Source organism: Saimiri boliviensis, chromosome 10 (genome assembly GCF_048565385.1).
Source record: "Saimiri boliviensis isolate mSaiBol1 chromosome 10, mSaiBol1.pri, whole genome shotgun sequence".
NCBI lineage: Eukaryota > Metazoa > Chordata > Mammalia > Primates > Cebidae > Saimiri > Saimiri boliviensis.
This window is the reverse complement of record NC_133458.1, coordinates 68,217,076-68,241,977: the sequence shown is the minus strand read 5'-3', so window position 1 is coordinate 68,241,977 and position 24,902 is coordinate 68,217,076. Positions and strand designations below refer to the sequence as shown.

The 24,902-nt window shown below is 38.4% G+C and overlaps 1 long non-coding RNA gene across 2 annotated transcripts in view; it reads right to left on the bottom strand.

Moving 5' to 3' along the window:
• The window catches only part of LOC141580086 (uncharacterized), an 81,879-nt gene that overhangs the window by 16,737 nt on the left and 40,240 nt on the right, over nucleotides 1-24,902 (bottom strand). Inside the window, exons 5-6 of one of the 2 annotated variants that reach the window (XR_012512109.1) lie at nucleotides 18,553-18,659; nucleotides 12,144-15,101 (exon numbers count right to left, since the gene is read on the bottom strand). This is a non-coding gene — a long non-coding RNA (uncharacterized LOC141580086). Of the gene's footprint in view, nucleotides 1-12,143; nucleotides 15,102-18,552; nucleotides 18,660-24,902 lie in introns of those variants that run through there. The other variant, XR_012512110.1, reaches the window with a different exon arrangement.

Genomic DNA, 24,902 nt, shown 5'->3' with positions numbered 1-24,902 from the left:
ATGCAAGGATAGGCCTGAGTGTGTGTGAGAATAGACGGATAGAGAGATCAAAGGAGATAGATATAGATAGATAGGCTTGAGTGCATGCAAGAAAATATTTTCTCACCAAAAATCTATCTATGATGGTATGATTCTCATTTAATGTTTGTATTCATAAGCACATTAGAAAGCCTTGGTGTTATATATGATATTTGGAGAGGGAGGCATAGGCAGACTGAAAAGGCCCTAAAGCAGAAGCATCAAGCTCTTGGGGATCTTAGAGGCCAAAGTATTTAAGGCAAAGAAATATCTTTTAGACCTTAACATATAGATAAGAAAAACAGTTTCAATACATTGTGCTAATTTCTGTGATAAAAGGAATCACCAGGTTGTTCAGGATTCATTGGAAGGGTACCCACATGGGTGGGAAATTAGAAACTTTTGTCCCCATTATTTAAATTTTATTAATAGCTAATACTTTAAATGATGCATACTATACTATTGGTATTTGAAGCACTTTTAGGGATATTCATTCATTTATTCCTGACAACAATCACTATGAGGCAGATCTTATTACTCCCATTTTACAGATAAGAAAATGGAAGTAGGGTTAAATTACTTTCCAAAGCTAATGGTTGTGGAGCCCAGATTCATACCTAGGCAGCCAAACTCCAGAGTATAAGTAAATCAGATACATGATGTATAGTTATAATAAAAACATAAAATAATACTTGTTTTCTATATTTAAAAGCTCAGGAACCGGAGTTTCTAACAGTGATGTAAATGTTTTCATTTTTATGTATTGTATACCTTTGAACACAGTTGTATATAGAGAGGCTATGTTATTTGTGTAAGATCAAAAACTAGTAAGTTGGAATGTCAGAATTCAGTATCTGGCAGTCTGGCTTCGAATTCAGACATTCCTCAGATAAAGGAGAGATAGGTGGAATCGTTAAAAAAAAAAAAAGGAATCAAGTCTTAAAGGGTGTTGTGTTTCCTGTTAATGAGGAGTCACTGGAGCCCTTAGGACTTGATTAGCTCAGATGTGTGTGTTGAAAGATACCTTGGGCCAATGTACAGAAGGGCTCAAAGAGGTAGTTCTGAGAAAAAAGATGTAACACAATCTGGACATAAGCTAAGATAATGGCAATGGGGAGAAAATAGTATTTTGACAAAACCCATTGACCTTTTAGATATGGGAAATAATGAAGAGTTAGGAGTAATGAATAATTATCCTCTTTCTGTCCTGGATATCTGGGAAAATGGTACCATATACTGCCTAAAATAGGGAATGGGAGAAAGTTTTGAAGGAGTGTATTGGGTTCCTGGCTCCCCAGGGACACACAGATGGAGATGGTCAATAGACAATAGGATTCCCAGGCCTGAAGTTCAAAAGGCTCTCAGGAAACTCCACAAATAGGCCGGGTGCAGTGGCTTACTCCTGTAATCCCAGCACTTTGGAAGGCCGAGGCAGGCGGATCACGAGGTTAGGAGATCAAGACCATCCTGGCCAACATAGTGAACCCCCATCTCTACTAAGAATACAGAAATTAGCTTGGCATGGTGGTGTGTGCCTGTAATCCCAGCTACATGGGAGGCTGAGGCAGGAGAATTGCTTGAACCAGGGAGTTGGAGGCTGCAGTGAGCCAAGATTATGCCACTGTACTCCAGCCTGGCAACAGAGCGGGACTCCGTCTCAAACAAGCAAACAAACAAACAAACAAAAGGAACTCCACAAATAGATTTAAAGCCACCTAGGAAGAGAGCACAGTGAGAAGCAAGCAAAAGAATGACAACATTTGAGAAATGGGCAAAGTTAGGATAATGCACAGAGCATCTTGTTAAGTGAATATCCGCATAGAAAAGAAATAGCTTGGCACCATTCTCATACTGTGTATCCAATAAATTTTATATGGGCAAAAATTAAAATAACATTAATATTTTTAGGGAACAAGCAAACCAGCATATTTTAGTGTCAGAGCAGATTCACTTAGGGATATGTCCTAAATGAGTTTGAGGGATAGGTGAATAAAATGCTTTTTAAATGTACACCAACAAACATCAAAAGCAAAGCAGGCCAGGCCTGTAATCCCAGCACTTTGGGAGGCCGAGGTGGGCAGATAACAAAGTCAGGAGTTCAAGACCAGCCTGACCCAATATGGTGAAACTCCATCTCTATTTAAAAAAAAAAAGCAAAGCAAAAGAAAGGATTTGGAGCAACTGGAACTCATGCATGGCTAATAGAAATGAAAAATGGAACAACCATTTTGGAAAAGTTTAGTTTCTTGTAAGCTACATATATGTGTCTACTATAGGACACAGCATTCTACTCCCAGTTATTTATCTAAGCAACTAAAACTTATATTCACATAATTCATATGCAAATGTTCATAGACTACATCTTTAATTTTTTCACAAACTAGAAACAACCCACATGTCCTTCACTAGGCGAATGAATAAACTCAGGTACATCCATATAATGGCATAATAACAATGAAAAGAAATAAACTATTGATGAACAACATGGATAAAGCTCAAGTGTATTATGCTAACTGAAAGATGCCAGACTCAAAAGGCTATACTGTATATCGTTACATTCCATTTGGATAACATTTTGGAAAAGGCAAAACTATAGGATCAGAAAGCAAGTGATGGCTGGGCGTGGTGGCTCACGCCTATAATCCTAGCACTTTGGGAAGCCGAGGTGGGTGGGTCACTGAGGTCAGGAGCTCAAGACCAGCCTGGCCATCATGGTGAAACCCCATCTTTAAAAAATAAATAAATAAATAAAAATAAAAATAAAAAAATAAAGCAAATGGTGGTTACCAGAGGTTAAGGATAGGTGTGGGGGATGTGGGAATATACAGGGGCAGCAGGGAGAAATTTGGTGGTAGTAGAGAGGATCTTCTGATTGTGATTGACATACTCAGTGTATTTGTCAGAATTCACAGAACTGATCATCAAAAGAAATTTTAATGGACAAATTTCAAAATACACTTAAAGAATCAGAACTTGCGGCTAGGCGCGGTGGCTCACGCCTATAATCCCAGCACTTTGGGAGGCCAAGGTGGGCAGATTACCTGAGGTCAGGAGTTCGAGACCAGCCTGGCCAACATGGAGAAACCCCATCTCTAAAAAAGAAAAAAAGAATCAGAACTTGCTAACCAAATTCTGAAAATCCAAAAATGTATAAAGTTTTTGTTTTTGTTTTTGTTTTTTTGAGACAGTTTCAGTCTTGTTGCTCAGGCTGGAATGCAGTGGCACAATCTCATCTCACTGTAACCTCTGCCTCCCAGGTTCAAGCAATTCCCCTGCTTCAGCCTCCGGAGTAGGTGGGAGTACAAGCAAGTGCCACCATGCCCAGCTAATTTTTGTATTTTTAATAGAGACAGGGTTTCATCACATTGGTCAGGCTGGTCTTGAACTCCTGACCTCAGGTGACCCACTCGCCTTGGCCTCCCAAAGTGCTGGGATTACAGGCATGAGCCACCGAGCCCGGCCAAAAATATATAAAGATTTAAATAGAGATAGGTCTGTACCCAAAATCCATTTAATGAATGGTCAAAGAAGATTAACAGAGAAGTTGTATGCTTGGAAATGCAAACAGCTTTTGGAAATGGGAAATATAAATTTTTCTAACAAAAATGCAAAACAGGAGCTTGTTAAATTAGTTAAAGTTATATGGAACAATAAAAACTGATTACATTAATAACATTTAATGATAGCACAAGACTGAGACAACATATGGGAATATATTTGGCCAGCCCTGAAAAGCAGTCTCAGAAATGTTTTTGGTTTTGTTTTTTTTTTTTTTTTTTTTTTGAGACAGAGTCTTGCTCCATCACCCAGGCTGGAGTGCAGTGGTGCTATCTTGGTCCACTGCAACCTTTACCTCCTGGATTCCAGCAATCCTCCCATCTCAGCCTCTCTAGTAGCTGAGATTACAAGCATGCACCACCACACCTGGCCTAATTTTTGTATTTTTAGTAGTCAGGTTTCACAATGTTGGCCAGGCTGGTCTCAAACTCTTTGCTTTAAGTGATATGCCCACCTCAGCCTCCCAAAGTGCTGGGATTACAGGCGTGAGCTGCTGCGCCAGGCTTCAAAAACATTTACTTCCTTTCTTTTGATGATCCCACATTGAAGACCACCTAAGAATAAGCTTGCTGCCCCCACTTCTCATTTGCAGTGCTTTACTGGTATTTTTCCCTATTTGCCTAGGGAGTAAATTGTATGCATTACAATTCAACAAGGAAAAAAATGATAGTTTTCTAACAGTACCCTAAAAATGGAGCAAAATTGTGTAATTAAAAATAATATGGCTGGGCCAGGCACAGTGGCTCCCACCTATAATCCCAGCACTTTGGGAGGAACAAGGTTGGTGGATCACTAGGTCAGGAGGTCAAGACCAGCCTGCCCAACATGGTGAAACCCCGTCTCTACTAAAAATACAAAAATTAGCCAGGAGCAGTGGCAGGTGCCTGTAATCCCAGCTATTTGAGAGGCTGAGGCATGAGAATTGCTTGAACCCAGGTGGCAGAGGTTGCAGAGAGATGAGATCGCACCACTGCACTCCAGCCTAGGTTACAGAGACTCTTGTCTCATAAATACATACATACATACATATATAAAATGGCTGGATGCAGTGACTCATGCCCATAATCCCAGCATTTTGGGAAGCTGAGGGGGGCAGATCACATGAGACCACCAGAGTTCAAGACCATCCTGACTAACATGGTGAAACCCCATTTCTACTAAAAATATAAAAATTAGCCAGATTGCCGGGCGCGGTGGCTCAAGCCTGTAATCCCAGCACTTTGGGAGGCCGAGGCGGGTGGATCACGAGGTCGAGAGATCGAGACCATCCTGGTCAACATGGTGAAACCCCGTCTCTACTAAAAATACAAAAAATTAGCTGGGCATGGTGGCGCATGCCTGTCATCCCAGCTACTCAGGAGGCTGAGGCAGGAGAATTGCCTGAACCCAGGAGGCGGAGGTTGCGGTGAGCCGAGATCGCGCCATTGCACTCCAGCCTGGGCAACAAGAGCGAAACTCCGTCTCAAAAAAAAAAAAAAAAAAAAAAAAAATTAGCCAGATGTGGTGGTGCACTTCTATAATCCCAGTTTCTTATAAAGCTAAGGCATGAGAATTGCATGAACCAGAGAGGCAGAGGTTGCAGTGAGCCAAGATCATGCCACTGCACTGCAGCCTGGGCAACAGGATGAGATTCTGTCTCAATAATAGTAATAATAATAATATATCCTGCCAAGCTAAGCCGCACAAGCGAAGGAGAAATAAAATCATTTCCAGACAAGTAAGTACTAAGGGAATTATTTACCACCATACCAGCCTTACAGGAGACCTAAACATGGAAGTCAAAGAATAATACATGCTACCAAAAACACATTTAAGTACACAGCCTACAGACCTATTAAGCAACCACACAGTAGAAACTACAAAGCAACCTGCTAGCAGCTTTACAATAGGATCAAAACCACACATAACAATACTAACCTGGAATGTAATTGGTCTAAACACCCCACTTAAAAGTCCACAGAGTGAGGCCGGGAGCAGTGGCTCACACCTGTAATCTCAGCACTTTGAGAGGCAGGTGGATCACCTGAGGTTGGGGGTTTGAGACCAGCCTGGCCAACATGGTGAAACCCCATCTCTACTAAAAATACAAAAATTATCTAGGTATGGTGGCACACGCCTGTAATCTCAGCTACTTGGGAGGCTGAGGCAGGAGAATCTCTTGAACCCAGGAGGCAGAGATTGCAATCAGCCAAGATCATGTTACTGCCTGAGTGACAGAGCAACACTCTGTCTCAAAAACAAAAATAAAAAAAACTCACAGAGTGGCAAGTTGGATTAAAAAAAAAAAACAACAAAAAACAAGACTCATCTATCTGCTATCTTCAAGATACCCATCTCACACATGATGACACCCATAGGATCAAAGTAAAAGGTTGGAGAAAGATCTATCACACAAACAGAAAACAAAAAAGAACAGAGGTTCCTATGTTTATACCAGATAAAAGACATTAAACCAACTACAGTTTAAAAAAAAAAAGAACAAAGAAGGGCACTACATAATGACAAAGTGTTCATGATGACAACAAGACTGAACTATCGTAAATATTTACACACCCATCATCCCAATATTTGAGCATCTAGGTTCATAAAACAAGTATTTCTAGACCTACAAAAGACAGTCACAGAATAATCGTGGGAGACTTCAGCACCACACTGAGAGTGCTGAACAGGTCATCAGGGCAGAAAACAAATTCTGGACTTAAATTCAACATTTGACCAATTATACCGACCAGATATCTACAGAGTAATTCACCCATCAATCAAAGAATATAGATTTTTCTCATGTGGACATGGAACATACTCCAAGATCAACCACATGGCTCAACTATAAAGCAAGTCTCAATAAATTCAAAAGTCAAAATCATACTAAACCATACTCTCAGATCACAGTGGAATAAAAATAGAAATCAATACCAAGAAGATCTCTCGATACCGCATGACTACATGGAAATTAAACAACTTGCTCTTGAATGATTTTGGGTAAACGACAAATTTTAAAATTCTTTGAAATGAAAATAGAGACACAACATGCCAGAATCTCTGGGATGTAGCCAAAGCAGTGTTAAGAGGAAATTTTATAGCACTAAACACCTACCTCAAAAAGTTAGAAAGATCTCAAATTAACTACCTAGAGGTACAGGAACATTACACCTAGAGGAACAGGAAAAACAACAAATTAACCCCAAAGCTAGCTGAAGAAAAGAAAGAACTAAAAGCAGAGCTGAACTGAATGAAACTGAGACCCCAAAATCCATACAAAGAATCAACAAAAAACAAAATGATTTTTTTATCTTTTCAAAAAAATTGTTTTTTGAAAGTATAAACAGGATTGGTAGACTTAGCTACATTAACAAAGAAAAAAGAGAAGATCTAAATAAACACAGTCAGAAATGACAAAGATGACATTGCAACCATTCCCACAGTAATACAAAAGTTCCTCTGGGACTATTATTAAATCTCTATGCACATAATTTAGGAAATCTAGAGGAAATGGTTAAGTTCCAGGAAATACACAATTGCCTAAGATTGAATCAGGAAGAAATTGAAACTCTGAACAGACCAGTATTGAGTTCTTTAAATTGAATCAGTTAAAAAAAAAAAAAAATTTACTAAGAAAAGCCCCAGACCAGATGGATTTGCAGCTGAATTATACCAGACATAAAAAAGAGCTGGTACCAATTCTACTAAACCTATTCCAAAAAAAAAAAAAAAAAATTAGAGATTTCTACAAAGCCAGCATTACTTTGATATCAAAACCTGACAAAGACATAACGAAAAGAGAAACTACAGGCCAATATCCCTGACAAACATAGACACAAAAACCCTCAGCAAAAATAGCAAACTGAATCCAGCATCACCTTGAAAAATTAATTCACCATGATCATGTAGGCTTTATTCCCGGGATGCAACATTGGTTCAACATACAGAAACCAGTAAGTGTGATTCACTAAATAAACATAATAAACATAATTAAAAACAAAAACCATATGACCATATCAATAGATGCAGAAAAGGCTTTTGATAAAATCCAACATCTCTTCATGATAAAAAACCCTCCAGAAACTAGGCTTCAGCAAAACATACCTCAAAATAATAAGAGCCATCTATGACAAACCCACAGCCAACATTATACTGAATGGACAAAAACCGGAAGCATTGCCATTGAGAATTGGAACAAAGCAATGATGCTCACTCTCACCACTGCTATTCAAAATAGAACTAGAAGTCCTAGCTGGAGCAATCACAGAAGAGAAAGAAAGAAAAAGCATTCAAATATAAAAAGAAGTCAAACTAACTTTCTTTGCTGATTATATGATTCTATACCTAGAAAACCCTGAAAACACCACCAAAAGTTTTCTGGAACTGATAACTTCAATAATGTTTCAGGAGGCAAAAAATCAATGTACAAAAATCAGTAGGATTTCGATACACCAAAAATGTTAAAGCTGTGAGCCAAATCAAGAACATAATCTTATTTACAATAGCCACAGACAAAAATGAAATATCTAGGAATACAGCTAATCAGAGAGTTGGAAGATCACTACAAGTAGAACTACAAATACTGCTGAAGGAAATTACAGATGATGTAAACAAATGGGAAAACATTCCATGCTCGTGGATTGGAAGAATCAATATTGCTAAAATGGCCACACTGCCCAAAGCACTCGACAGGTTGAACACTATTTCTTTTTTCTTTTTCTTTTTCTTTTTTTTGAGACGGAGTTTCGCTCTTGTTACCCAGGCTGGAGTGCAATGGCGCGATCTCGGCTCACCGCAACCTCCGCCTCCTGGGTTCAGGCAGTTCTCCTGCCTCAGCCTCCTGAGTAGCTGGGATTACAGGCACGCGCCACCATGCCCAGCTAATTTTTTGTATTTTTAGTAGAGACGGGGTTTCACCATGTTGACCGGGATGGTCTCGATCTCTTGACCTTGTGATCCACTCGCCTCAGCCTCCCAAAGTGCTGGGATTACAGGCTCGAGCCACCGCGCCTGGCACTATTTATTTTTTCTTTTCTTTTCTTTTCTTTTTTTTTTTTTTGAGATGTAGTTTTGCTCTGTTGCTTAGGCTGGAGTGCAGTGGTGCGATCTCAACTCATTGCTACCTCAGCCTCCTGGGTTCAAGTGATTCCCCTGCCTCAGCCTCCCTAATAGCTGAAATTACAGGCCGACGCCACCACATTCAGCTAATTTTTGTATTTTTAGTAGAGACGGGATTTCACCATGTTGGCCAGGCTGGTCTTGAACTTCTGATCTCAGGTGATCCACCCACCTCGGCCTCCCAAAATGCTGGGATTACAGGTGTGACTCACTGCACCTATTCCAGATTGAACAATATTTCTATCAAGCTACTAATGTGATTTTTCACAGGACTAGAAAAAAGACATTCTAAAATTTATATGGAACCAAAAAAGAGCTAGAATAACCAAAACAATCTTAATCAAAAAGAACAAAGCTGAAGGATCACACTATCTAAATTCAAACTGTAAGGCTACAGTAACCAAAAAAGCATGGTACTAGTACAAAAGCAGGCACATAGCCTGATGGAATTAAATAAAGAACCCAGAAACAAAGCCACACATCTACAGCTATCAGATCTTCAACAAAGTTGACAAAAATAAGCATTGGGGCAAGAACTCCCTACTCAATAAATGGTGCTGGGATAGCTGGCTAGCCATATGTAGAAGAATGAAACTTGATACATACCATCACCATATACAAAAATTAATTCAACATGGATTAAAGATTTAAAAATATGGCCTCAAACTGGAAGAGTCCTAGAAGAAAACCTAGGAAACACAATTCTGGACATAAGACTTTGGAAATAATTTGACTAGATCCTCGAAAGCAACTGAAGCAAGACTAAAAATTAAAAAGTGTAACTCAGTTAAATTAAAAAGCTTCCATATAGAGATCCAAGATGGCTGATCACTAGCAGCTCGGGATTGTAGTTCCCAGTGAAAGTGCAAAGAACGAGAGGATGCCACACCTTCACATGAATTCTTGTTGCTCATGCACCAGGAGATTCCCAGCGGAGGAGCCCCACGGGTCGCCAGCGTGACTCTTGTGACTGGTGAGGCGGTTTTGCCAGCGCCTTGGAGCATCGGTTCTTGGTGCAGAGTCAGAAAAGCACCATCAACCTTAACGCCGCTGATTTAGTCGGCGCAGTGGGTTGCTCAGATTTCGGGGCTGAGAATCAATAAGTTGGACGTCCACTCAGAAACCCAATTACAAAGACGGTAATTATAAAGACCACAGATGGATAAATCTACAACGAAGGGAAGAAAACAGCCAAAAAAGGCTGAGAATACCCAAGATCAGAATGCCTCTCCCTCAGCAGGGGATCCCAGTTCCTCATCAGCAACAAAACAAGGTTTGATGGAGAACGAGTGTGTTCTGATTACAGAAGCAGGCTTCAAAATGTGGATAAGAAACTTCTGTGAATTAAAAGAACTTGTTCTAATACAATCCAAAGAAACTAAGCACTTTGAAAAAAGGTTTGACGAAATGTTAACAAGAATACACAATTTGGAGAGGAAAATAAGTGAATTGATGGAGCTGAAAAACACAATACGAGAACTACGTGAAGTATGCACAAGTTTTAACAGCTGAATTGATCAAGCAGAAGAAAGGATATCAGAGGTCGAAGACCAACTCAATGAAATAAAACAAGTAGACAAGATTAGAGAAAAAAGGATAAAAAGGAACGAGCAAAGTCTCCAAGAAATATGGGACTATGTGAAAATACCTAATCTTCGCTTGATAGGTGTACCTGAATGTGACGAAGAGAATGAATCCAAGCTGGAAAATACACTTCAGGATATTATTCAGGAAAATTTTCCCAACCTAGTAAGGCAGGATAATATTCAACTCCAGGTAATACAGCGAACACCACAAAGATACTCCGCAAGAAGAGCAACCCCAAGGCACATAATCGTCAGATTCACCAGGGTTGAAATGAAGGAGAAAATACTAAGGGCAGCCAGAGAGAAAGGTCAGGTTACCCACAAAGGGAAGCCTATCAGACTTACAGCAGATCTCTCAGCAGAAACCCTACAAGCCAGAAGAGAGTGGGGACCAATATTCAACATCCTTAAAGAAAAGAACTTTCAACCAAGAATTTCACATCCAGCCAAACTAAGCTTCATAAGTGAAGGAAAAATAAAGTTTTTTGCGAACAAGCAAGCACTCAGAGATTTCATCACCACCAGGCCTGCTTTGCAAGAGCTTCTGAAGGAACCACTACACATAGAAAGGAACAAACAGTATCAGCCTTTCTAAAAAATACCAAAAAGAGCATCAATATAATGAAGAATTTACATCAACTAATGGGCAAAATAGCCAGCTAATATTAAATGGTATTAAACTCACATATATCATTATTAATTCTAAATTTAAATTGACTAAATCCCCCAATCCAAAGACAGACAGGCAATTTGAATAAAAAACTAAACCCATCAGTATGCTGCATCCAGACCCATCTCACATTCAAGGATACACAAAGACTCAAAAAAAGGGATGGAGAAAGATTTACCAACCAAACAGAGAGCTAAAATAAATAAATAAAAAGCAGAAGTTACAATTTTTGCCTCTGATAAAATAGTCGTTAAAGCAACAAAGATCCAAAGAAGCAAAGAAGGACATTATATAATGATAAAAGGATCAACGCAACAACAAGAAGAGCTAAAGATCCTAAATATATATGCACCCAATACAGGAATACCCAGACATACAAGACTAATAAAGAGACTTAGACTCCCACACAATAATAGCGGGAGATTTCAACATTAATATTAGACAGATCAATGAGACAGAAAATTAACAACGATATCCAGGACTTGAACTCAGATCTGGAACAAGTAAACGTAATTAACATTTATAGAACTCTCCACTTTAAATACACAAAATATACACTCTTATCAGTACCACATCATATCAACTTAGAAGTTTAAACGAAATGTTGGTTGGCTCCTTGTTTGTTATCCTCTTCCCTCATTGTCTTTTATGTCTCCATTATTAAGGACAATTATAGGCATACCCATATTTAGACTGCATTCTAGCCTGGGCAATAAAGCAATACCCCCATCCTCTCTCCCTCTTCCTCTTTCTCTTTCTTCCTCTTCTTTATTCTTTTTCTTATTATATATAAAAAAAAAATCTAATCTTTCCTTCTGCCCCACCTTTCCTCCCCATTCTCTTTTCCTATCTCTTAAAAAAAAAAAAGAAAGAAAGAAAGAAAGAAAGAAAGAAAAAAAGGAAGAGTCAGGATAATGCAGGAAAATAGTTATTTATGAGGGGAGGGAGAGAATAATGACTGAATTGAGACAGATGGAAAAGCCTTCTGGGGTGAATGGCAAAGTCCTATTTCTTGATCTAGGTTGTAGTTACAAAGGAGTTTGCTATATAATAATTTACTAACACATACACTTGTTTTGTATGGGTTTGTTGTTTTTTTTTTTAAGACATTAAAAAAAAAAAAAAAAAAAAAAAAGACAGAGTCTCACTCTGTCACCCAGGCTTGAGTGCAATTGGTTGGTCTTGGCTTACTGCAAAAAAAAAAAAAAAAAAAAAAAAAAAAAAAAAATTAAAAAGCTTCTACACAGCAAAAGAAACTATCAACAGAATCAACAGACAGTCTAAGGAATGAGAGAACATATTTGCAAACTATGCATCTGACAAAAGTCTAAAATTCTAAAGAATCTATACAGAACTTAAACAACTGAGCAAGCAAAAAAAAAAAAAACTATTAAAAAATGAGCAAAAGACATGAACAGATCTTGTCAAAAGAAAACACACAAGTAGCCAAACATGAAAAAAATGCTCAACATCAATAATCATCAGAGAAACACAAATTAAAAACATGAGATACTACCTCATACCAGTCAGAATGACTATTATTAAAAAGTGAGAAAAAAAAATAGATGCTGGCAAAGCTTTGGAGAAAAGGAAATGTTTATACACTGTGAGTGGGACTGTAAATTAGTTCAGCCACTGTAGAAAGCAGCTTGGAGATTTCTCAAAGAACTAAAACAGAACTACCCTTTGATGATTAATCCGATTACTTAGTATATATCCAAAAGAAAATAAATTATTCTTCCCCAAAGTCACATACTCCTGTATGTACATCACAGTACTATTCACCATAGCAAAGAATGAAATCAACCTAGTGCCCATCAGCAGTGCATTTGATAAAGGAAATGTGGTACATATATACTATGGAATACTACACAGCCATAAAAAAGAATGAAACAATGTCCTTTGCAACAATATGCATGAACTGGAGGCCATTATCCTAAGTGAATTAGTGCAGGAAGAGAAAACCAAAAACTGCATGCTTTTACTTATAAGTAGGAGCTAAACACTGGGTACTTATAGACATAAAAATGGCAACAATGGACGCCAGGGACTACGGGAGGTGGGAGGGAGGGATGCGGGTAAGGACTAAAATGCTATTGGGTACTATGCTCAGTACCTGGGTGATGGGATCAGTCATACCCCAAACCCCAGCATCATGCAATCTACACATGTCCCTGAATTGAAGATAAAATTTGAAATTATTTTTAAAATTAAAAAGACCAAGGCAATTATTTTTTAAAAACATGTCTCCCCTAGAACATACCAAATGCTTTGCCACAGAAGTATGTAATTATGCCATGAAATCAATTATTTGAGCAAATAAGGCAAGTATAATTTCAATCCAGTAACCAGCAAATCATTTGTTGACTTTTGGAATATGCTATGTTATGTTTCATAGCATGCCTTCCAAGTTATATTTTATATATATTGATATTTTTGTTTGTATTTATTGATTATATACCAGTAGGAGAGTGGAAGGGAAAGAACCTAAAATGATAAATCATCTGCAGATAGAAAATTGAGTAAATAATTTTCACCTAAATCAAATGTGTTCCAGTTTCCCTGTCTGGATTTTTTGCTTTTAATTAATACTAAATTTAGTTTTGTATACATAACCACCAGGAGGAAGAAAAGGCAAACTGTACCTTTATTTTAGCCAATTCACTAACAATTAACTATATTTATTTAAAAGTTGGATTTTATATTAAGCTTTGGTTTATCTGTTATTTACTATTTAAAAATACATAAGTGTTTATACATCATATATTTTCTTCTGTTTAACAGTTTGAAAGCAGAATTTTCCTGATTGCAGTAAAGTTAATGTTTCTCCCTTTCTTAGTCATTAACAGTCAAATGAATAGTCAAATATATTAAAGATACAGTAACAGAAAATTTCCAAGATGGATTAAATAAACACTATTATAGGACTTACCATCACAAAATGTTTTGGAACTTACTTTTGAGTTATAAATAAAATTATTAAAGATAAAATCCCAACCTACTTTCTCATGTGGAGTTTAAATCACAAGTCGGAAACAGGATTTAAGCTCTCTAAAGAACAGGAATGTAAAGGGGAATAAAACTGTCTGTATTCCAAAAATAATAGGTTATATAAATTGCCAAATTAAGAGATTAAGGGTTTTTCACCTCTACCCTATGCTGAGTAAAGAAGGTAAGTATAGTAAGCAGCTGCTTTTAATGTCTTCTATTTAAACAAAACAACAAAATCCATAGACTTCTGAAATACCAGCAAATTTTATGTGTTTTTAGTTAGTCATCATGTTAGATTAACAACTGATTAAACAAATGATAATCTGCAAATTCAGTCCACAGAATAGCATATTGAAAGGCTACACAGAATTATTACATAAAAGGGAGCATCATTGCCCTTCATGAATTCTAGCAAGTTCATTGCATTCATTATTCACCTATAAATTCAAAATTGGAATTTGATGGTGATTGCAACTGCAGCTGAGGTCCATAAACTAAAACAATTTACTGGCTGTGGAAAAGGGGGCTGGGAAAAGCTAAGGGCTAATTACAAGAAGTGTCTCTTCATCAAGGTGGCAGCCACCAGAACGAGGTGCAGCCTTCTACCCTACAAATAGCAAGGGACCATGCAAATAAAAAGGGAACCTTTGAGATGATTCTGGATAATAATGCATTGGAGATTTCCCGTTAAACTAGCACTCTTAAGAACATAGTGACATTTTATTTCAATTACAGTATAAAACTCATATTTGTTTATTCAATTTTGTTATATTTTCGATGTTGGTATTAATGATTCTTTTTAAGTTTTCTATTTTCCCCTTTCTAAAAGCTCTATAGCGGGTTCTTCAATTACATTCTCAGATTATGCAACTACTACATGTTTCCTGACAAATATCATATTTTGGTTATGTTAGGCTAGAAGTAAACTAGTCTTTCTGTAACTTTGACTTGTCCTGCAATGTTTGGATGATGGAACACATCACCCCAGGGACTTTCTCAAAGCACAACCACCTCTTATGGCCCTACCCTTACTCCCCAAAGGCAGATCCGCTTCCAAAACTCCAAATCCTCATGGTCTCAGGCATCCCTTTAACGACGGGCACAATCGTCTCCACCTTGAGATGAGAGCGTGCTTGATTATTCCTGACCTTCATCGGTCTTGGGGTGGGGAGCCTGTGTTCCTGAAGAATAAATAGTTCGGGATAATCGAGACAAAAGACCGTGAGGAGACCTGCCTCAACCATGACAAGCTGGGTCCTCCACGTCACCAAGTGCCGTTTTCACCGTGCCTGGATGGTCCGCTCTTCATCTTGTTAGCGGACCCCGACATCAGGCAGGAAAATAAAGCTCAGTGGAAGCACCTCGGAGCAAGACAATCCCACAAAGATGGACTCGGGTTGATAAACATGAGTGAGCCGGGCGCGGTGGCTCAAGCCTGTAATCCTAGCACTTTGGGAGGCCAAGGCGGGTGGATCACGAGGTCAAGAGATCGAGACCATCCTGGTCAAGATGGTGAAACCCGTCTCTACTAAAAATACAAAAAAAATTAGCTGGGCATGGTGGCACGTGCCTGTAATCCCAGCTACTCCGGAGGCTGAGGCAGGAGAATTGCCTGAACCCAGGAGGCTGAGGTTGCGGTGAGCCGAGATCGCGCCATTGCACTCCAGCCTGGGTAACGAGAGCGAAACTCCGTCTCAAAAAAAATAAAAATAAAAAAAATAAAAAAAATTAAAAAAAATTAAAAAAAAAAAAAAGATAAACATGAGTGAACCTCTGAGGACTAGAGTCCAGGGTAGTAATTCTCCATCCGGGCTGCTCGTTAGATGCCCGGACCGACCCCCACACCAATTCAATCAGAACATTCGGAGCGGCTTGTAAAATCTCCCGGGGAGATTCCGGTACCAAAGCCAGACCCAGACCCGCGTTTTCCACCCGCCCGCCGCGGCCAGCGCGGGTCCTTCTTAGGGAATTGAATGGAAGCCCCAGGCTTCCTCGAGTATCCCAGTGTGACCGATGGCCAGCTCACAAACGCGCAGAGGGTGCGGCCGAGCACGGGCGCAGCGGAGCGGAGGGCCCAACCGCTCTCGGCCTGGGTAAGAGGAGCCACGGCCTGGAGAGGTGTCAGTGCCGGGCTGCGGCCCCCGAGGTTCTCGCCCTTGCTAGACTCAATCGCGCGCGCCCCCTGCCTGTAAAGCAGCAGCCGCCGCCGCCGCGGGAAGCCACAGGTGAGGCGAAGGGTGTGTCTTACTTCAGCGGCTCGCTGAACCACGCCCAGATTATCTCCCATTTTCCCACTTCTCATGGCTTTGCAAGCTGCCCCACGTTGCGTTAGCCTGTATTGAGTGGCTCTTTTTCTACATTAAGAAAACAATTTGTTGCCGGGCGCGGTGGCTCAAGCCTGTAATCCCAGCACTTTGGGAGGCCGAGGCGGGTGGATCACGAGGTCAAGAGATCGAGACCATCCTGGTCAACATGGTGAAACCCCGTCTCTACTAAAGATGCAAAAAATTAGCTGGGCATGGTGGCACGTGCCTGTAATCCCACCTACTCCGGAGGCTGAGGCAGGAGAATTGCCTGAACCCAGGGGGCGGAGGTTGCGGTGAGCCGAGATCGCGCCATTGCACTCCAGCCTGGGTAACAAGAGCGAAACTCCGTCTCAAAAAAAAAAAAAAAAAAAAAAAAAAGAAAAAAGAAAACAATTTGTTGATGCTGCACGATATGAAAAAGTACTGTAGCTCCCTGAATGTGTATATCTTTCAGATAGGTAACAAATTACATTGGATCATTGTTCAACTTCATTAATATTTGTTGAAACAGAATTTGCATCTATTTTTGCCTATCAAATGGACAATATTTGTATGTATGTATATATGTATGTATGTACGTATGTATTTGCAACGGAGTTTTTCTCTTGTTGCCCAGTCTGAAGTGCAGTAGAGTGATCTCGGTTCACTGGGTTCAAGTGATTCTCCTGCCTCTGCCTCCCGAGTAGCTGGGATTGCAGGCGCGTGCCACCATGCCCGGCTAATTTTTGTATTTTTAGTAGCGAAGGGGTGTCACCCTGTTGACCAGGCTGGTCTTGAACTCCTGACCTCAGGTGATCTGCCTGCCTTGGACTCCCAAAGTGCTGTGATTACAGAAGTGAACCACCGCGCCTGGCTGTGTTTTTAAATGAGACTCTTAGCGCTTGTGAAAATAATGAAAGAATGACTTTTTCATATATATTTTTAAAATGTTGTGCATCAGCCTTAAAAGTGCTCACGTGGGAACAATTAAATAATTGATGGCAACCCTTTCAATGCAATATTTTGCAGCCATGAAAATAGCTTTTCAAATAATACTTTATTTCAAATCACAGCATGTTAACTGTTACGTATATTCTGTGATGATGGAAATTTCACTGGTTATCTGTGTTGTTTAAAGAATAACATCCTTTCTTCCCTTCCCAAGTTCTGTATCATCAAATATAGTCAGGAAGATGTGGGTCAAAATATCACCTTGTTACTGATAAAACTATTTAGAGAAAATAGTGTTGATCTACAGCTAAGCAGACTGCAATAATTTGCTCCAGAATTTGGCATAGTCTGTCATCACACAGATGGACAACCTTGGCCACCCCACACAGGTATACAGTCCCCTTATTCTATGGAAGACAGCTGACTAGAACATAAATCTTGCAAGCAGAGAGACTTGAAAGAGAGAGCCCAGAAGTAGCTGAGCTCATGTGTCATCTGTTGCTCCTCTTCTCCACAGAGGAGAAATTGTAGTAATAAAGCTCCAGGCCAGAGGCATTATGTGTAGAATTAACTCCACAGGAAACATGAAGCCAGGGACAGCAATTACATCCCCACATGTCTCAAGAAGAAGAAAATCTGAACAAACTGCTAACCATTAAACAGAGCACAAAATAAATTTTACTGAACCTTCAGGGAACGCGTTATCCCCAAATATGCAAAATGTTTCAACAAATAGATAATTAGGGTAAGCTTCCCAGTTCATTCTATGATGGTAGTATAACCTTGACACCAAAACCAGATAGAGTACCAAAATAAATAAATAAATAAATAAATAAATAAACTAGCAAAATTACTAATGAATATGGGCGTAAAAAATCTGACTAAATGTTACGTTTACTCAGTAATACAATATGACCAGATTTATAAATTATATAATAGATAAGTAATGTCATATTATGTTACTATGTATTAATATTCATTACTATATATAAACTATATGGTAATTAGTAATGTATTACTTATTAACTTATTTGTATATCATTTGTATATTACTTACATAAGTAATATATTTCTTATATTTTTATTACTTATGTATCATACAAGTAATATATACTTGTGTGTGTGTGTGTGTGTATATATATATATATATATATATATATACATACACAAGTATTATATCATAACCAAGTTTGACTTACCCAAGAAATGCTTCATGCTCAATATAAAGAATCTATTACTGTGGCCTGGTGTGCTGGCTCACACCTGTAATCTCAGCACTTTGGGAGGCTGAGGCGGGCAGATTACCTGAGGTCAGGAGTTCAAGACCAGCCTGGCTAACATGGGGAAACCCCATCTCCACTAAAAATACAAAATTAGCCCAGCACAGTGGATGTACCTGTAGTCCCAGGTGTACTCAGGAGGCTGAGGCAGGAGAATCACTTGAATCTGGGAGGCGAGATCTCACCACTGCACTCCAGTCTGGGCAACAGAGAGAGACTTTGTCTAAAAAAAAAAAAAAAAGAGAGAATCTATTAATGTAATATACCACATCCCAGTGATTAAATGAATAAGACAAAGATAGCTGGTATCATCTCTACTATTCCACAGTATACTAAAGGGCTTAATAAATGCAATAAGACACTAAAATAAGTAAATCATGCAATTGGAAATAACTGTCAATACTTATATTGTTTTTGTAGAAAGTCTAGGAGAATGTAAACACTTCTTAGAACAAGAGAACCTAGTAAGATTGCTACATACAAGATCAACATGCAAAAATTAGTAGTTGGCAGGGCGTGGTGGCTCATGCCTGTAATCCAAGCACTTTGGAGGCCAAGGCGGGAGGATCACCTGAGGTTGGGAGTTCAAGACCAGCCTGGCCAACATGGTGAAACCCTGTCTTTAAAAAAAAAATTAGTAGTAGCTTCTATATACCAATATTTTAAAAACTAAAAAAAGATACTATTCTCCATAGCAAAAGAAATATACCGTGTTATCAAATAGGAAGACTCAATTTCATATGTATGTTGCTTCTTTCCCGAATGAAGTTACAAATTTAATTCTAACTGAAATCCAAGCAAGATACTTTGTGGAACTTGATATGCTTATCCTAAAATTGATCTGGCTAGGTAAAGGACTGAGAATAACCACCACAGTTTTGAAGAAAAGGATAAAGTGAGAGGACTTTCTTTGCCAGATATCAACATTTATTACAAAGTTATAAGCATTAAAACATGATATTGATCCAAACTTAGATAAAAAAGGAATAGAATTAAAAGTTCAGAAACATCTCCACACATATGTGATCCATGATTGAAGCAGCATTAGAAATCAATGAATAATTTAATTTTGAATAAATTGTTGGAGACAACTGACTAGGCATATGAGAAAATAAATTAGATCCTTACTTCACAGAATACACAAAATCATTTCCATATGGATTAAGAACCTAATTCTGAAAAGCAAAGCATAGCATTTTTTAGAATTTATGGTTTCCTTACCCTCTGTGCACACCTTTCTAAATAAGCACTCTTTTTGTTTTGTTTTCTTTTTGTTTTTGTTTTTCCGAAACAGAGTTTCACTCTTTGAGGCAGGGACAAGTCTCCTGCTAGGGAATCCAAGTTGTCAGGAAAGCCAGCTGTCCACCTCTATCTCACTTTCCTACTCTAGAAACTATGAGTCAAAACCAATCTGCCTGGCTTGGTGCCAGGCAGATTGGAGAGAGGGGCATCTTGGATATGGGCATCTAATTCTCTTACTGTCTGCCTAGAGTTTTTTCACCCTTGTGGCCTTAGGAGCTATTTCCTCCTCATATTTGAGTTCTGGGATATTGCTGATAATAATCTTGGCCCTGTGTATTAGTTTCTGGTTTTCTGTTGGTGGGAGGAGGGAAGACAGCTTACTTCTGTGGTGTCACTTTGGAACTGGAAATCTCCTGAATCAATATTTAATCCAATCTTATCAAGCACGTTTAACAGAATCTTAGAGGAGAATAATTTCTTAACTACCCTAGATGAAAAACAGTTTAGAACATTTTAGCTCAGAATAATTTAAAATTTTTTATATTTTGAAATAATTTGACTTACAGAAAAGTTGCAATAATAATAAAGAAAGTTCCTTTCTACCCTTCATCTATCTTCTCCAATATCAAAATTTTTCATAATCATAGTGTAATTATCAAAATTAAAAAATTTACTTTGGTATAATCTTACTGACTCAACTACAGATTTTTTTTTTTTTTTTTTTTTTTTTTTTTTTTTTTTTTAACCAGTTTTTATACTAATGTTATTTTTCTGTTCCAGGGTCTAATCCAGGATCTTATATTTAATTTAGTTGTCATGTCTCCTTGGTCTCTTCTTATTTGTGACAGTTTGAGTTTTTCCTTGTCTTCTATGACCTCGGTACTTTTCAAAAGTACTGTTCAGTTATTTTTGTAAACTGTCCTTCAATTTGGATTTCTCTGATTAGACTGGTGTTTTATATATATATGTATGTTTTAGACTGAGTCTTACTCTGTCACCCAAGCTGGAGTATAGTGGTGCAGCCTCTGCTCACTGCAACCTCTGCCTTCCGGGTTCAAGCGATTCTCCTGCCTCAGCCTCCTGAGTAGCTGGAATTGCAGGCACATGCCACCATGCCTGGCTAATTTTTGTATTTTTAGTAGACACCAGGTCTCACTATGTTGGTCAAGCTGGTCTTGAACTCCTGACCTCAAATTATCCACCTGCCTCAGCCTCCCAAAGTGCTGGGATTATAGACATGAGCCACTGCACCCTGCCTGAGGTTATATATTTTTGATGAGAATACTACATGCCCTTCTATTCTTAGTCTTTCATATCTGGAAGTACATGAAGTACTGGTGATGCTGGCTGCACTGGGCCTCTTCACTACAAAGTTACCATTACCCCTGTAATTAATAAACACATTTGAAGAAATTCTTGACTCATATGCTATTATATAATATTCCAGGTCTTTTTTTCCCACATATTAGATACTGTTGTTTTACGTAGATCATTATTTATTTGAATTTGCATGTATGTATGCCATTTTACTTGCCCCCATTTCTTCTTAAAGTTCAGACTATTCTTTGATATTGTTTTCCTCTTCCTTAAAGTATATATTTTAGTAGTTCCTTTAGAGCAAATCTCTTGCTGGTATAAGCCCCAGTTTTTTAAAGCTGTAAATGTTTTTATTCTCTTTTAATTTTTGAATGATTCTTTGTCTGGATATACAGTTCTAGATTGACAGTAGATTACTCCCAATATTTTTAATAAGTTATTCTACAATTTTCTGACTTTCATTTTAGTTGCTAGGAAATTTGTTCTCATCTTGTCATTCCTTTGTAGGTGTTCTCTCCCTTCTTTCTGATTGCTCTCATGATTTTTTCATTGTTTTTAGTGTTCTGTAGTTTCAAGATCAAAATTTTAGAATTTATTCTGCTTTTGATGTATTGTACATCATTGATCTATAGACTCATATTTTTCATAAATAATATTCATAGGCATTATTTCTTTTAGTATGCCTTTGCTTCATTGTCTACACTTTCTCCTTTTGGAAATCTAATCAGATATCTGTTAGTACTTCTCATTATGTTTTCCATATTCCCTTTTATATTTTCCATTTCCTTATCTCTCTTTAAAACATTTCGGAAACATCTTTCAGATATATTTTCCAGTTTACTAATTGTCCAGTTGTCTTAGCATCATTGATAAAAATACTTTTTCCCAATGCTCCAAATTTCCACCTTTTTCATAAATTAAATATCCATACGTCATAATCTAGTGTCTGTTTCTGGGCTTTCTATTTGTCTACTGATCTCTTTGTCTATTCTTCTACCAATACCATATTACCTTAATTATTATAATTTTATAAGTCTTGATTTTTTTTTTAAATCTAATAAGCAAGTTCTCCCACTTGGTTTTCCCTCTTCATGGGTGTCATGACTATTCTTGACCCTCATTTTTCCCCCAAATTTTTTAGAATCAGCTTGTCAAGTTCCACAAAAACAAAGTTAGGATTTTGATTGGGATTATATTGAATATATAAATCAAGTTGAAAAGAATGGACTTTGCTAGGCATGGTGGCTCACGCCTGTAATCCTAGCACTTTGGGAGGCTAAGGTGGGTGGATCACGTGAGATCTGGAGTTCAAGACCAGCCTGGCCATCATGGTGAAACCCCATCTTTAAAAAAAAAAAAAAATTTTTTTAATTTAAAAAAAAAGAATGAACTTTTCACACTTTGAGAGTTCCAGTATATGAAAATGGTATATCACACTGTTTAACTAAGTCTGCTCCAATATCTCTCATAATATTTTGCAGTTACATTAAATGGTATTTTTCTGGCTGGGTGTGGTGCCTCATGCCTGTAATCCCAGCACTTCGGGAGGCTGAGGCAGGTAGATCACAAAGTCAGGCGTTCGAGACCAGCCTGGCCAATATGGTGAAACCCTGTCTCTACAAAAAAAAAACAAAAGTTAGCGGGGTATGGTGGCATATGCCTGTAGTCCCGGCTAGTCAGGAGGCTGAGGCAGGAGAATTGCTTGAACCTAGGAGGCAGAGGTTTCAGTAAACCGAGATCGCACCAGTGCACTCCAGCCTAGGTGACAGAGTGAGACTGTGTCTCAAAAAAAAAAAAAAAAAAAAAGTATTTTTTCTGTAGATGTCTTGCATGTGTTTTGCTAGATTTATTTCTAGGTAATTAATATTTTGTGTGATTATAAATGATATTTCTTTAAACTTTCAATTTCTAAATTCTTTTTGCTAGCATAAGAAAGGAACTTGACTTTGTATGTTGACTTTGTATTTAGCAATATTACTTAATGTTCTTTATTCTAATAATTTATCTGTAGATGAGCTTGGATTTTCAACATATATATTATCTGTGACTAATGACAGTTTTATTCCTCCCTTTTTAATCCGTATACCTTTTCTTCTTGCCTTATGCCACTGGTGAATTACTATTTCAGCATAATGTTAAATAGAAGTAATAATGAGCATAACCTTTTCTAGCTTCCAATCTCAAATACAAGTTTTCAGGTGTAATGTTTACTGCAGATTTTTATGGATACCCTTCAGCAGATTAAATAAATTCTCATCTCTTTCTACTTTGCTAAAAGTTTTCTTTAAAATTACGAAAAATGTTACAATTTATCAAATGCTTCTACATCTATTGCAATATTTACAGGGGTAAATTAAACTCTGTGAGAGTTTAATCTTTTAATGTGGCAAATTACATTAATTTTTGTTTGTTTGTTTGTTTTTTGAGACAGAGTCTCACACTGTCACCTGGGCTGGAGTGCAATGGTGTGTTCTCCACTCACTGCAACCTCTGCCTCCCAGGTTCAAGAGATTCTCCTGCCTCAGCCTCCTGAGAAGCTGGGATTATAGGTGCCTGTCACCACACCCAGATAATTTTTTGTAGTTTTAGTAGAGACAGGGTTTCACCGTGTTGGCCAGGCTGGTCTCAAACGCCTAACCTCATGATCCGCCCACCTCAGCCTCCCAAAGTGCTGGGATTACAGGCATGAGCCACTGCACCTGGCCTACATTAGTTTTCTTTTTTCTTTCTTTCTTTCTTTTTTTTTTTTTTGAGACAGAGTCTTGTTCTGTCGCCAGGCACCAGGCTGGAGTGCAGTGGTGCTACATTAGTTTTCTATTGTTAAATCCAAACTTGCATTCCTGGGACAAATGCAACTGCCTCAAGTAGTATGCTTTTTATATATTGACGGCTTTATAATATTTAGAATAATTTTCTAATACTTAGATTTGTACATTTTTGTTCTTGAGTAAATTTGGCCTGTAATTTTCTTTTTCATATTGTCCTTGTTAGGGGTTGATATTGAGGTTAGTGCTAGCGTCATAAAACAAGTTGGAAAATGTTTCCTTTTTTTCTACTATCTGGGAGAGTTTGTGAAATACTGAAACTATGCCAGTTTGACAGGATTTAATATAAGGAGTTGCTTAGACAAGTACTGGAGAACTAAAAAGGTAAAGATGGAAGTACAGCAACACAGAGCTAGTAAAAATAGGAAGTAGCTACCAGCCCTAGGACTGTAGGGACAAAGGGAAAATACTGGGTCATTAGAAACTGTAAGCTTGGAAAAGGGACTTACAGAGCTGGGATCCAGACCTCTAAAGAGTGTTGCTACCTAGCTGGTGCTGGTACCACAAGAGTCACTCCAAAGTCTCAGGTAGGTTGCAAACCACGAAAGGGCTATTTCATGTCTAGTTTACTCTTACAGAAAGCATATCCTTTCTTAAGACATTTTACTTCCACTGGAAAATTGTCATACTGCACTGAATTTGTTAGAGCAAGACACCAGTACCATATGTAAACACCCAATGTTCACAATGAGAATGGCATTGTCTACCTGTGGCATGGTAGGCCACTGGCTATCCCTTTTATGTTTTCTTTCTTCCTTTTTTTTTTGAGGCGGAGTCTCTCTCTGTCCTGAAGGCTGGAGAGCAATGGTGTGATCTCGGCTCACTGCAACCTCCGCCTCCTGGATTCAAGTGATTCTCCTGCCTCAGCCTCCCAAGTAGCTGGGATTATAGGTGCTCACCACCACACCCAACTAATTTTTGTATTTTTAGTAGAGACAGGGTTTTGCCATGTAGGCCAGGCTGGTCTCAAACTCCTGACCTCAAGTGATCCACCTGCCTCAGCCTCCCAAAGTGCTGGGATTACAGGCATCAGCCACTGTGCCCAGCCCCCTTTTATGTTTTCCATGAAATTTGCTGAATCT